Here is a 14,853-nt window from a genome sequence, read left to right as displayed (position 1 = left end):
TTTAATAAATTGATGGCAATTTAACGAATGTGCCAATAATTCTTATTTAATTAATAAATAATTTTCACCAAATAATAAAAATGCCGTCCCACTTGGCCCGGTGCGGATTGGTGGACTCCACACACCTTTGAGAACCTTATGCCTGCATGCCTGAGAGTTCTCCACTCTCAGGCATGCAGGTTTCTTCACGATGTTTCTTCACCGTTGAAGCAAGATATATTTTAGTAATTAAAACGTAAGTAACTTAAAAAGTTAGGTGTGCGTGCTGGGATTCGAACTTGGCACCCGAAAGTCACAGTCCTACCCACTGGGCTATCACAGCTTCACAGAAGAATTTTCTCACTTATCATCATAACATATGATGATCGAAATTTATCTTCTGACTAGTAATATCCCTCTGCTGGGCATAGTCTTTTTTTCTTATTTATGAAAAAAAAATGAAAAAAAATGAAAAAAATTTTTATTCAAAAAATACGTTTTACATTTAACATTTATCCGTTGTTGGGACATCCTTTTAAGTAATTATTTTACTTGTGCCAGGGTGTCCCGCCTTCCGTAAAATGTATATAATATGTATTATCTGTGTATATATTCTTATATATATAAAATCAAATCAATAACCGGGAGAGAGTGTGTGTGTTTCTGTGTGTGTGTGTGTGTGTGTGTGTGTGTGTGTGTGAGTGTTTGTGTGTGTGTGTGTGTGTGTGTGTGTGTGTGTGTGTGAGTGTTTGTGTTGCGATTGGGATTTTACTTGTTTGCTTCGAGTAATGCCTCAGTGTCTTCATATGTTAGTTTTCCAAGCCACTCAGTTAGAGTCTTTTTAAGCTGGTAAGTATTAAGTGAGTGTATATTTAATAAACTGTTTACCTTCTTGTAGATATAAGTCGATTGTCTAGTATATTGTTTTTTAGCAAATGTAGTTTTTACAATATTTGAACCTGTTCTAATGTTTATTCTTCTTTTCGTCTTTGTGTTTATGTCTATGGTTACTGTTTTATGCCTCCTTAATAATAGTTGTAATATATATAGCTTTCTCACACTCAACAAGTTATCTATGGAGTATAGCTCAATTGTGGGGAATCGATATGGTTTGCAGTACATTACTTTTAACAAGGCGCGATGACTACGTTCTAATTCAAGGAATTTAATTTTTGATGCTCCTCCCCATATTGGAACGCAGTAAGACAGTATGGATTTAGCAAGAGCTGTATAGACTTGTTTAACAACTTTATTTGTTGCAACATGTCTTAAGATTTTAAAGATCCAAATTAATTTTCTAATTCTGCTAGATATTAATTCAAGATGGGAATGCCAGGATAATCTTTGGTCAATAATTATGCCTAAGTATTTGGTTGAGTTTATTTTATCAATGGTAGGACACGTACAAATTACGCTCTGGTCGTCACAGTAATGTATTTTTAGATTTGATGTAATTGGTTGACTTTTATTATTTATTGCGAAACATATATAGTTTGTTTTATTAGTGTTAAGTGTGAGAAAGTGAGCATTAAGCCAACTTGATATTTTTCTTAAGCCTGTTTCGGCAGCGCTATGAACTTCTATCCAAGTTTTCCCATAAAATACTATAGCAGTGTCATCTGCATAAGAGTAAATATGTCCAGAATTTATTTTAAAATCACATAAGTCATTTATGTATATTAAAAACAAGGTAGGTCCCAAGACACTACCTTGTGGAACACCAAAGGTCATTTCAAGATCAGAACTGATAGAGTCGTCTATTTTTACGCGCTGAGTTCGGTTACTTAGATAGTCCTTCATCAGGTTAAGCTGGTTTCCTCTAATTCCTATGTTATGTAGTTTTTTTACAAGGATGGGGATAGAAACTGTATCGAACGCCTTTTTTAGATCCAAAAAGACAGTTAGACATTTATTTTTCTGGTCAAGATGGTCAGTAATTCGCGAAGTTAAATCTAAGATGATATCTTGCGTACTTTTCCCTTGTCTAAAGCCATATTGCGAGGTAGATAATATGTTAAATTTATTTAGGTAGTGAATTAGTCTGTTATTAATTAATTTTTCTATTAAGGATTTATATATAAATAAATCGACTATGCCAATACACACATCGCAATCAAGCCCCAAAGTAAGTGTAGCTTGTGTTATGGGTACTAAGATGGCTGATGAATATTTTTATGAATAATATACATAAATAATTATAATATACACATAAAAACACGGTCACTGAAAAACATTGATGTTCATCACACAAACATTGTCCAGTTGTGGAAATCGAACACACGGCCTTGGACTCAAAAGCAGGGTCGCTGCCCACTGCGCCAATCGGCCACCGTTTTTATAGGAGACCATTACTGAATTGATAATCCAAAAAAAACAAACATGAAAAATTACTGCAGCTCTTAGTTACCTTTTGAATTTTATATCATTACAGAAGATTGGAGTTTTATTTGCTATGTTACGTTATCTGGTGTATGTATTGCTCATATTACAGCATAATGGCTTTTATATCTGCATCACAGATAAAATACAGGTTTACTGCAGACATAACACTATACTTTTTAGGGATCCGTATCCGAAGATTGTCCACAGAACCCTATTACTAAGGCTCTGCTGTCCGTCAGTTCCTCTGTCCATCCCTAAGCCGGCTGTATCTTATAAATCGTTATAGGAAGAAAGTTAAAATTGCGATACAAATAAACGGAATGTGTCTGAGGGAGTAACAGACATCCAAGCATCCTAACATATTGGACAGAGAAACAATGTACCAACATTCACGATTCCTTCTTACCAAATCTACTGATTTGGCATGAGAATACAACAAAGTATATGATTTATGGAGACCAAACATAAAACTTAGATACGTAAACAAAGCAAAAAGAAAAAGCGAAAGCTTATAACCTGATTGGATGGATATTTGTAACTCTTACACGCAAAAACTACGGAACCAATTTGGAATTAACAATATTTACCCTGGATTAACATGATTTAAATAGGGTATTATAAAAAAAAATGTGGAGAAACATTTAGTTGCTTCATAATTTTATTACTGATAAACGCAAATCCAGAGTCCCATTCATAGTCTCATTGATCTATACTGTCTATGGTTTGAAATATTGTCGTTGGCACAATTGTTATCCAAAAAACTGAAAATGGCTGTACGGTGATATATAACCTTTGCCTTTTACATTCGGAATAAAGGAAAAATTAAAAATTAAAAACTGAAACTTCTAATCCAACCCAAAGTAAAGTAATTTAGCGTCATTTCATTCTTATAAGACGAATATGTACGCAAGTATTTTACGACAAACTTTTTAACTTTTGTCATTAAAGTTCCGAACTTCATATTCCGTTACTATGTAAAAAAGAGCTTTTCCCAATAATCCAAACTCAAACCTGCTGATAAGGTAAAGCTTAACTCAAACTTAAAAAAGCGGTCTCTTGTACTATGAAAAACTGTTCCAAATTTACTTCTTATTTTTATTGATTGCTCTTACCCTTACCCCCATTCTATTAATGTCCCACTACTGGAAACCGGCCACCTTCCTCATCGGAGAGAACCTTCAGAGCATTGACCCACAACGCTGCTCCAATGAAGGTTGGTGGGCTTATAATTACCATGATAATTATCCGCAGCCTATTAACGTCCCACAGGCCTCGTTCCTCATAAAAGAGAGATAGAGAAGAACCAAAGAAGATTTAAGAGTGAGACAAGAGCTGGAAGAAATATTTTTAGAGGCAAGTGGTTCTTATGCACGCGCTGTCCTTTTTTATGTTGATTTTAATCTTTGGCACTAAATCGTACTCTCTTGTATCTAATCGTAGTGTTATAACCGCGAAAAAGTATTTTCTTTTTTGTCCTAACTTAACGCCCTAAATAAGCAAACAATCAGCTTGATTTTTGGCACAGAGTTAGATAAATGGACGGACAGTTATATAATTTATGCCAGGAAAACAAACGGTTCAATCAATTATTGTATATCGCTTTCATAAATGCCAGCTGGGCCCAAGGTACTTTGCCAATTGGCAATGAAAAGGCACGAAGAGGATCAATCGGTGAAAATAATGAAAAGCTATATATATGAAAGCAGTAATTTATTAAGTGAGTAAATAACTGTAACTACATATGTGCCAGATATTATTTTCAATTAAGTAGCATGTATTAAAAAGTTTTCTAGGAATAATTAAAATTATATTTGATTCACAGCGAATATTCATGAAACTGCGCCGATGGGTATTTTTATATATTATATTCGATACACTTCAGTCTTGTATGAGACTCAGACGATGCAAAGATACCTTACGGTGTCTTAGTTGTTATCAAATGCTAAACTCAATCTGCTAGCTAAAGATTTTGAATTAGATTGATTGAAATCTTTCGGCGTAAATCGGTAAAGTCGATCCCGATATTATACCCGAAATAAACAAAACTTTTATCTTTAAACGAGCAATTCTTGTATATATATATAATTGGAATCTCGGAATCGGCTCCAACGATTTTCATGAAATTTAGTATACAGGGGGTTTCGGGGGCGATGAATCGATCTAGCTTGGATTCATTTTTAGAAAATGTCATTTTATTTGTGTTTTCCGGTAATAACCGATTTGGTGCAGACAAAGTTGCACGGGCCAGCTAGTATATATAATATTTCAATAAGATACATAGATTGACATCTTATTGTCTCCCGCGGGCATAGCAACGAGTATCAATTGAACTGAATATTTTTGTTTTATGATAATAAAAGATCATATATCCTGACCCCTTTGAGGTTTTAGTTCAGGTAAAAGGTAGTCGCGGGAGTTATCAATATCAATTTGGCCTCTATTTACATAGTAATATTAAATTCCCGGGATAGATCTAGGTTTGTTTATTCGTTTTATTTTGTCTCTCTTAAGACGGGATTTAAATCACAAGATTTAGCCAAAAGCTACAAATATATTTTTTTCTTTTACTCATTTTCTTGGAATAACCAATTTTTATTTGTTTATATCAAGTATATGAGCACTCATAGTCTCTATAAGCACTTTCAAAACGTCAAGTGTATCTGTCGACTTGATCGAAAACAGATTATTATATCCATGCAGAGTCAAAATATAGATAGGTATCAAAAACAAAATTGTAATTAATTATAGATATAAAATTTTTAAACGATCATTAATTATTCTAAAACTAAATTAAACTGCCAGAATTTGGATTAATGCTGTATATTTTCATAATATTACTGATAAAAAAGTCTAAGTAAGTAGGTACTACGTACGAAATAGTAGGTAATTTTACTAGATGTGCTCAATAAGATCCTTCCAACCATCTAGCCAACACTAGAAATTTCATCTCCCGTTAGCGGTGATAGCGCATTAGCTAGGGGCTCGACTACACTTTCCGGAGGCCGAGTTCGAATCCCAGCACGCACCACTAACTTTTCTAAGTTATGTGCGTTTTGCGAGTGCGTTAAGATATTAAATATCATTTGCTTCAACGGTGTAAGAAAACATCGCGAGGGAACCTGCATGCCTGAGAGTTCCATATAATGTTCTTAAAGGTGTGTGGAGTCCACAAATCTTTGACAATAGAACAAACATTTTGACGGCCGATTGATGCAGTGGGCAGCGACCCTGCTTACGGAGTCCAAGGCCATGGGTTCGATTCCCACAACTGGAAAATGTTTCTGTGATTAACATGAATGTTTTTCAGTGTCTCGGTGTTTATATGTATGTTATAAGTATTTATTCATAAAAATTAAAATATTCATCAGTTATCTTAGTACCCATAACACAAGCTACGCTTACTTTGGGACTAGATGGCGGTGTGTGTATTGTCGTAGTATATTTAACCATACTAATGATCAAACATATAATTCATATTCTATATGGTTAAATTTCGACCAGAAGCGACCACTACTATTTTATACATGTAAACAGAGGCACTCAATTCAAGCACTATATTAACCCTGAACCTACCACTATCGCTGTAAGATTATTGACAAATGGAAAACTTCAACAATGGAGCCTTTACGGGGCATATCTCGCTGATATGGCGTAAATAATAGGGTAGCCCCTATGGTAGTTGGTTCGTTAAGTTCATTGTAATTGAACGGTTGACGTTGGTTAAGCGGTGATAGCCTAGTGGTAGAGTTTCGGACCTCCTTTCGGGGGAACTGAGTTCGATCCCATTAAGCCCTAGCGGGCTTATCGGCCATGTTTTTCCGTGTTGAGTAGACCCCCAACAAGGAAAACTATTACCTGATATTGATTTCCTGTAAATTTCTAACTGTAGTGAAGTTTAGTGTTACTTAAAGTAAAAACACATGTTAATTTATACATTTATTAATAGAATTAAAATTAAAAATACTCAAAATAAAATTTGATCATCAGACCTAATCATGACTTATCAACGATTGAGATTGCAGTCAATGTGAAACTTTTAGAAGAATAAAAAATTTAAAACGTATCTGCAAACACAGGTGAGGAATGTTAATTAAACATTCCTCCGCCTATACGTAATTCGTGTACAAAATTTACATTCAACCATAAATTAAAATAAAAAAATCTTGGAAACAATTAGAATCTCAAGGCTGTGCGATTGATTTGTCAATTATATAGAGGTGGGCATGAGAGTTTTAGTTAATCTGCTATCTTTATATAAAAATCTTATTATATTATATTATACTATATTAACACTAATTATATAATTGCAACATTTTATTTTTTATGATGTAATTTAAAGTATTTCTTATTTTTTATTATTTTTTAATAATTATATAAGATGTACTGTTTCTAACACTTAACATGAATAAATGTATTTTCTTTCTTTCTTTCTAATACACAGAAAACATTTGACCAATCAAATGATTGAGAAATGACGATACGTAACATTTTTATAGTACGAGTACATTTCATTCTTTCTTAATAATTGAGTTTTTATTAAATGTAAAAACAATGTAATTTTCGGCACAAAGGTTCTTTTTAAATCAACAATTGTTACAAAACAGTATTATAAGGTCAGCAGTAATAACGTTTTGGTTTCAGATGAAAATCAAAAACTTATGCGGGGTTTCGCTCAAAGATTAACAAGAAACAATACCTGAAATAATTAATAAAACTCGCGTTTTTATTTCGTGAAACGTGGTGTTCTCAAAAACAATAGAGAACACAAAAGGTACAAAGAACCGATAGAAATTAAATTAAACAAAATCCAATTTTTCGCTCCCTAATGTAAATCTTCTGAATAACTTATTGTTTTTATGTAATTGACTTAGAGCTGGTTTGAACGTATATTTTATCAAATATTATTCCGTTAATTGTGTACTAAATCAGAAAATTCTTTTGCTGTTCTTTTGCTTACGGCATTGCCTTCATATTCTTACTCCTTAGGTTAAATTATCCAAAAATTGTTTATTTTAATCAGTTTTACTAGTTTGTTTCAACTGGGACTTTTCGGGGCTTAAAGAGTTTTGCACAACGCAGAAAGTAAAAGAGTATTGGCCGTAATTGGGCGCTGATTTAGTTATCTACTAAGTCAGCAAGTGGTATTTGTAACTACATATTTTTGTATGTCGCTAACGAATGTTTTACGCATAGAATAAAAAAAAATATGATAGAACAATACTTAGTAATTTTCCCTTAACCTTTTAAGTTAGAGTTCAGCGGGTATGGTTTGCAAATAAATACCAGATTTCTGACTTCATATCGTCCTAGGGCTTTAAAGCTATCTTACTCCATCTATCATCATCATCATTGGCTAACGTCTCAACTGCAGGCACACAGCTTCTCTCTCATTGGAGAAAAGATGATTTTGAAGCTACCCAAAACGTGCTACTTAAGCATTTTTGTGCACATTTTAGCGATAGTAATAACTTGAAATTACAGCTTTACTTGCTCTCCGATGCATAACCTCCAAGCTGGTACAGAGAATATTATAGCAGAAAACTCAATCATCATCATCTCGGCCAATGGAAGCCCACTGCTGGACAAAAGTCTTTTGTAGGGAGTTCTAAGCAACACGACCTTGTGCCGCATGGGCATGGGTCCAGCGTCCCTGCGACTCTGTTAATGTCATCCGTCCACTCCACGCCACACTCGTTTGAATTTTACCAACGCTGCGTTTACCGGTGCCATTCCAGCTTCTTGAGACCCCAACGTCCATCAGTTCTTTGAGCTATGTGAACCACTTATTGTTACTTAAGCTTCGCAACCGTTTGAGCCATGTCGAAAACTAAGCAAACCCAATACCGTACAATAGTAGGCCCGACCCGTAGAAGCTAGACTCGTGATCTGTTGTCGAACTTGCTAGCCAATAGGACGATAAACTATTTGGTTCTAGAAACCTAAAGGTAGGATAGATAACCTACTAAAGATAACACTTCCTGGAAATCAAAAGAGTATAGCTTTAAAACCTGGTAATGGAACTCCCAAGTTTTGCTACTATGCTCAAATTTTAAATTAATTTGTTTTAAGTAGATCTTGTTTAGAAGCACTTTTGAAACGTCAAGTCAGTCTGCTTTCAGTTACTCTCCGCCGGTTTAGAAGTACTTCATATTTAAAAACTCTTTCTAACAAATTGGCGGTTATTTAGGCGCGATTGTTCAAAATAACATTTTCTTTTAAAACCCGAGAAAGTTTTACTAACATTTTTATAAATTGAGTGTGTTCGTACTTCGTTATCATAATTTAAGGAGTAACTTTTATTCATGCTTAAAAATTTTGTTTTTATTTCTTACTAAAAGGCTACTGAAAATACAACATTCATTTAGTGTCCTTTCGAGCGCGTTTTGTATGATAAGAAGTTAATAGTCAATTTAACGTGATGCATTGTCACTGGACAACATTTCCGTGTAATAAGTCTATATATTTGATGGATAAAATCGTCCGATAATTTATTGCATTTTATGTCGGTCGATTGGCGCAGTGGGCAGCTACACTGCTTACTGAGTCCAAGGCCGTGTGTTCGATTTCCACAACTGGACAATGTTTGTGTGATGAACATCAATGTTTTTCAGTGACCGTGTTTTTATGTGTATATTATAATTATTTATGTATATTATTCATAAAAATATTCATCAGCCATCTTAGTACCCATAACACAAGCTACACTTACTTTGGGGCTAGATGGCGATGTGAGTATTGACATAGTATATTTATTTTGTTTATTTATTATTTATACATGGTTTTCAAATACCATGCAAGAATAAAGAGGTCAATGTGAATAGCAATACTAATGTTCAAAGCTTATGTACGCAACAACCACTGCACCAATCTCGATGGAATTTTGTGTAGAGATAGCTTGCATCACGGAAACTGATATATGGTTTTCATCTCGGAAAACTCATGTGTCCCGCGAAATTTTCCAAAAAACTAAAGATTCTTTCGCTGTTCTTGTCGCGGATTTGAATATTTAAAATAAAAGATGGAAAGCAACATAATTGGTAGGGTAAAAGACACAATAATAAAAATAATTCGAATGGTAACAAAACCTGTTTATATAAAGGAAAGACATGTTTACCGATTGAAACATGATTGATGGACAGAAAAAGTCACAGAATTGGTTTCCAGATAAAAGAAAAAATATAGAGGACGTCAAAGAGATGTTGACCAGACAGGACGCGACCGGCTCGTGATTCAATGTTTGAAGAGACTAAGGGAAAGCCTACGCCGTAGAGGCGAATTTGAGGCACATTTTTAGGTTCTTCGAATGATTAATGTTAAAATTAGTAATTGTATTTTAACTATATAGAAAAATGATTGTTTTTTTAACCTACAGATCAGATAACTATTATAGATAACTAGATATATATTTATTTTTCATGTCGTTTCAGTTCTAACATGAAAATAATGCAGGCATTTTCATTTCCTCCTTGTGAACAGAAAGTAAAATAAATGGAAAAAACAGCTTTGTTTGTTATAATTCCTTATAATTATTTACAGTTCGGTAGGTGCCTGTATTCGCTGAATCGAGACGCTCGGTATTTTTATCCAAGTTCCAAAGAGGAGACAAACCATTTGACACGTATTTTATTTTTAATGGCGTTTTTATTCTATATCCTGTAAACCAGCGTTGATGGACGATCGACGTCAAACGAAACGCAAGGAGCAGCTGGACGTAAACTTCTAAAGACCGTGCAATTTGGAACACTCTACAGAAGACTCTCGACTCTCAACTGTGTTTCCTGCCACATATAACTCGAGTACCATCAAGGTAAAAGTAAATAGGCTTTTTCTAGACAAGCGTGCTCAAACCTAGACCTCATCGTTGCTTTCTAACAGATATGATTATCGTTAAGGTCTGGCCTTTCGTTAATAAAAATAAAAATAAAAGACTTTACAGAGACTACAGTTGTCACCATCCCTACTCTTCCCATGGGTGTCGTACGAGGCTACTCTGGGAAAATACCAGCTCATGGGCAATAGCGTTATCTGTGCTACTAATACCATCTACTCCTACGAGTATTACCGGTTAGTAATACGAGAAAATGCGCCCGTTGGGCTTTAGTCCTACAGTGGACTGTAATTTTGGGCTGTTGACGGTGAAGCTAAGCATATACCAGTTTTTGTTTTAAATTGAATAATCCTATATTGTGGGGTTTAAAGTGTAATTAAATATTTTCATATCGAAGTCATTTTATTTCCTTTCATTTCCATAGCAACTTATTTCTTACCAGGGCACGTTTGGAACCCGCGTAGCTTAAGTTTTAAGTTTATTAATGTAGTTATCAGCATCATATCAGTACCATATACAATTTTTTATCATTTAGGTAAGTACGCATCAAAAGTGCTATTTGCGAATATTTGAATAAGGAAATATTCGACTTTGATTACCTATTACTTTCACTGAACCTATTGACTATTCTAATGATAGGATTCAATTTTGTAATAAAAACCTATTTAATGTTTTTTTTTATTTCCTTCGTATTTTTAGAAACAATACTCACTAAAGATTTTAAACTAAGTTTTTAGTGGTTAATCAATATTTCTTAATAGTTCAACTGGTACATACACTATAATATTATGGGATTTTTTTGGGATCGTTGTCTGTACCCGTTGAACTATTTAAATTTATTTTAATGTCTCAAAAAATGTCACAAACTATATATATAGGTGTTATAATAGGTGTTCTATAATATCATGTTTGACACATATTCAGGCAATAAAATATATATATATAACAAAATATGACCGACTTTGGCGTGCAATACAAGGTATCATTTAAAAATTGTCTACCTAATGTAGGGGATCAAATCGAAGTTTATTTTTGCTACCTATTTCATATTATGCAAAGTCAGTTCGTACTAGTAATATAATTCTATTCCAAGAACTCTAAGGTTGTGTGACATCAACATAATACAAAAAAAATTATATGCATAAAAGTTTGGTATAATATTTTCACACTCCCACAATTTCAATTCTCCATGGATTGAGCTCGCACTAGTCATTATGCGGTATGAGATTACCACTTATTTCTCACCTAACTATCATAACTACAGTTGTCTATGTGTGTTTTCAATGTACGTGCATTTGGTCCGCCGTATTTTTAAAACGAACATTATTAACATTATAAAATCGGTGTTTGAAATTTGAAATTAGAAAAATTTTAGTATCATTAAAAAGATGCGTTCTAAATTTCAAATTATTACGATTTTTTCTAAATTGAATATTGATTGTACATGATATATAATATCATGTCTTATTCAATTGATGCATAAATTTTTTGAAACACATATTTTATAATTAATATCCAAGAAAAGAAACAAATTTTTAACAAGTAAAATGACCGATTTGGTGACCAATTGGTGTGTAATTTGAAAATGTATAGATTTAAAACTGTACTCGTAAAGTTGGCGATGAATGAGTTATGATAGCATAAAATGAGGTTTTATAAAATAGTAAAGTCAACACTTTGAAATGTGCAGAGTCAGCATGAATTATTTAAAAAGATTTGTGTGGTGCAATTGGCGAAAATTATTATAGCAGGCAAACACTCATTTTAAATTAATTTACTAAGCAATTTTAAATCTAGAACGCATTTTTTACAATACAAACAGTGATGCTCTAAATTTTGTATCCCGTTTCTAATTTCTTTTGTAGTTTATTTTTAATTAAATACGTATTTTTTAATCGTTTAGAAGTATCAGTTAGATCATAATAATATTATTAATATGATCCAAATTCTGAACGGTCATGCATTATTTTTGATATTCCAAAAAACGCAGAAATTCTCGATTCACTCATTATTTTTTTAATTATACTGTGGTAAATACATTGATCTAACCACCGTTTCTAATTCGACTTGTGCGAAAGTTTTTTTACTCGAAGTTTTTTTTTCTAGATGGTCTTGAACATTTCTATAAAATATGGATATTATAGGTTTAGTAACTTTTGAACTTAAATGGTACCAATAATTTGGTTTTGTTTTTGAGTTGGTCGTTACTATTCAGGTACAGAGCAAAAAAATGTTTTGTTTGCGTTGGCTGAATGAAATGTTTGGCTTTTCGCCAAGAATATTTCTTTTACACCAGTTTCAAATTCCACTACAAATTGATATTAAAATTCTTTATACACATATCTATTGTACGCATTTATTATGTCAGTTTTCCCTTGTAGTTCGTTTTATTTAATGTATTTAAATTGACTTCCCTTTTTAATGCTCGTTGACAAATTCGAAACTGTATTCAAAAGAGTTAATAAAATTTCGAACATTTTTGAAATAGAATTAATATTTATATCCGATTTCGTTATCAAATATAGAATGCGGTTGAAAAATTTAACTAGACACTTTAATCTAATGCACTACACAGATTTTTAAAATTTCCGAACTTAATATCTAGAACTTACCTGAAGTAACCTGCGTCGTGCGTTCGGGAAACGAATTTGAAAGTTGGGAGCGCGAAGTGCAACAAGTTCTGGCGCGACCGTGACGTTCGCATTTATAGCCGCTAGGGCGGGCGTAGGGCGGAGCTACGCACGCGTGGGTGCCATTAAAAATAAAAACCTTTAATGAGTTCCTTTATCTGTGGTTCTAGTATTAAAAAAAAAATCTCTACTTCAAAAGCGTGTTTATTTATTTATTTGCATTCATGCATATGCCTTGTCAGGGAGTTATATAGTAAGTTTTACCCCATAAAGCTGGAATTTAGATTTCAATGGTTTAACGGTGGTTTGCCGTGTTTTCACGCAGCAACCGAGCAACGAGGCGGGATTTTATAGAAACGAGCTTTTGCTGCGTTCTCGTTGGCGTTTATTACGGTTTTTTACAAATCCCATGGGAACCGTTTGTTTTACTGGGATAGGTAACTATTTTGAACGTCATTTGTTTTTCTGTTCAGAGAAACAGTGAATGAGATCGATTTTTCGTGCGATAAAAAACTACTATTCCTCAATAATTCTTTCTTTGAAATGTAATGTTTTTCTAGGACTAAAAGTAGCTGACGTTAAAATATTTAATAGTAAAGACAATCTAAATTACGGTAACTATTGGATAGGCCTAATAACAGTTTAGGAATTCTTTCTTCCTGCCTATTTGGCTGCTTTTATTTACTTCCACTTGTTACGATATCAGGCCGTGTGTACATATCTAGTTTTCGTTTGTGATACAATTTTGTATGCATATTATTAACTAAGTATACCATACGCTATTGGGGCTCCTTTGATATGTCTTGACAAAAACTCTGAGTCTAGTTCCGAATGTTTAAGTTAATATTATTTATTTTTAAATATATACCTATCTATAATCCTTTGCTTTAACAATTTACTATCTTATATCTTTACTCAAGATTCTGACCAAAGATCGCGTGATCCGTAGTTGAACATGCTTTGCTACACCAATGAGGCGGTATAACCTATAAATCTTTAAATAAGAATGTTTTAATAATATTGTTTTGTTATCCCGAAAATCCTGTTTAATACAATTTCATGTATAACTGTTAAAGTTAACTCGTTGGTCCATTCTTCTTTCGTACCGCTATATTTCGCCTAGATAACAATTTTATTTGTACCATGATAAGTTATTGCAAGCATAAAAAAAAAAAATATTTAACAGTAACAGCCTCGTCGTCATCACTTCAACCAATCGTCGTCCATTGCTGTGCATAGGTCTTATGTAGGTGGTTTCAAAGTCTATAATCCAGGGTTGCTTATTTCCAACGACTCCCAGCAGCTCGTCTGAAGCCATCCCTCGACCTCGTTGGGAGTCGACCGCCGCTGCGTTTACCGGTGCGGGTTCTCCATACCAGCACCTTGGTACCAGTACAAGTGGGGTTAGGAAATTAACTTTGTCCTCCCCTCGCCACAGAGAGCCGTCATCCACATAAGAACTGAGCGGTGGGTCATTGCTTTAAATTACTCTCTTAATGACACCTGTGACCAGTAGTGGGACTTTATATTCTGGGGATAGTGATGTTATTCTCAAAATTGTATTCTGAGATATAATCAAAACTAGAAATTTATTTATTCATATATATTTTCCCGTTTCTTTGTTTTTCCTAAGGTCAAAGGTTGTCTGAAAGAGATCGCTTTAGTGATATCGCCTTTGCACGCTCTATTTTACTTCTAAGTTTCTTCTGTATTTGTGTTTAATTTGTATAAAATGTGTGTGTGCAATAAAGACTTCAAACAAACAAAACATATTATTCTGAGAAATACTTCGACCGATTCTTTGACCGCAAACCGTTTTCAGGTTTTAATCGTCTTACCTTACATTTTATAAATGACAAGTTAATATTTACGTGATGTACAGTCGGAATTATTAATGAAGCATTAGAACACCTTTTCAGCTTACGCTATGAAAACTCAACACTATTTTCGGGAGTTTTCAATACGACAGAATATTATATGAACTTAAGTTTTTGGGCACAAAGCTTTTTGGAATGGTATTTACGGATTACACAA

At 33.6% G+C, this 14,853-nt stretch overlaps 1 protein-coding gene across 1 annotated transcript in view; it reads right to left on the bottom strand.

Annotated features, from left to right (window-relative positions):
* Positions 1-12,852, bottom strand: part of LOC120627092 — a 45,973-nt gene extending 33,121 nt beyond the window's left edge. Inside the window, exon 1 of the mRNA XM_039894939.1 lies at positions 12,802-12,852. The gene's annotated coding sequence lies outside the window, so the exon portion shown is untranslated. The remainder of the gene's footprint in view (positions 1-12,801) is intronic.
* Positions 12,853-14,853: the final 2,001 nt, after the last annotated feature.

Source organism: Pararge aegeria, chromosome 10, assembly GCF_905163445.1.
Source record: "Pararge aegeria chromosome 10, ilParAegt1.1, whole genome shotgun sequence".
Taxonomy (NCBI): domain Eukaryota; kingdom Metazoa; phylum Arthropoda; class Insecta; order Lepidoptera; family Nymphalidae; genus Pararge; species Pararge aegeria.
Note: the sequence above shows the minus strand (reverse complement) of the source record. Positions and strands in the feature narration are given on the sequence as shown.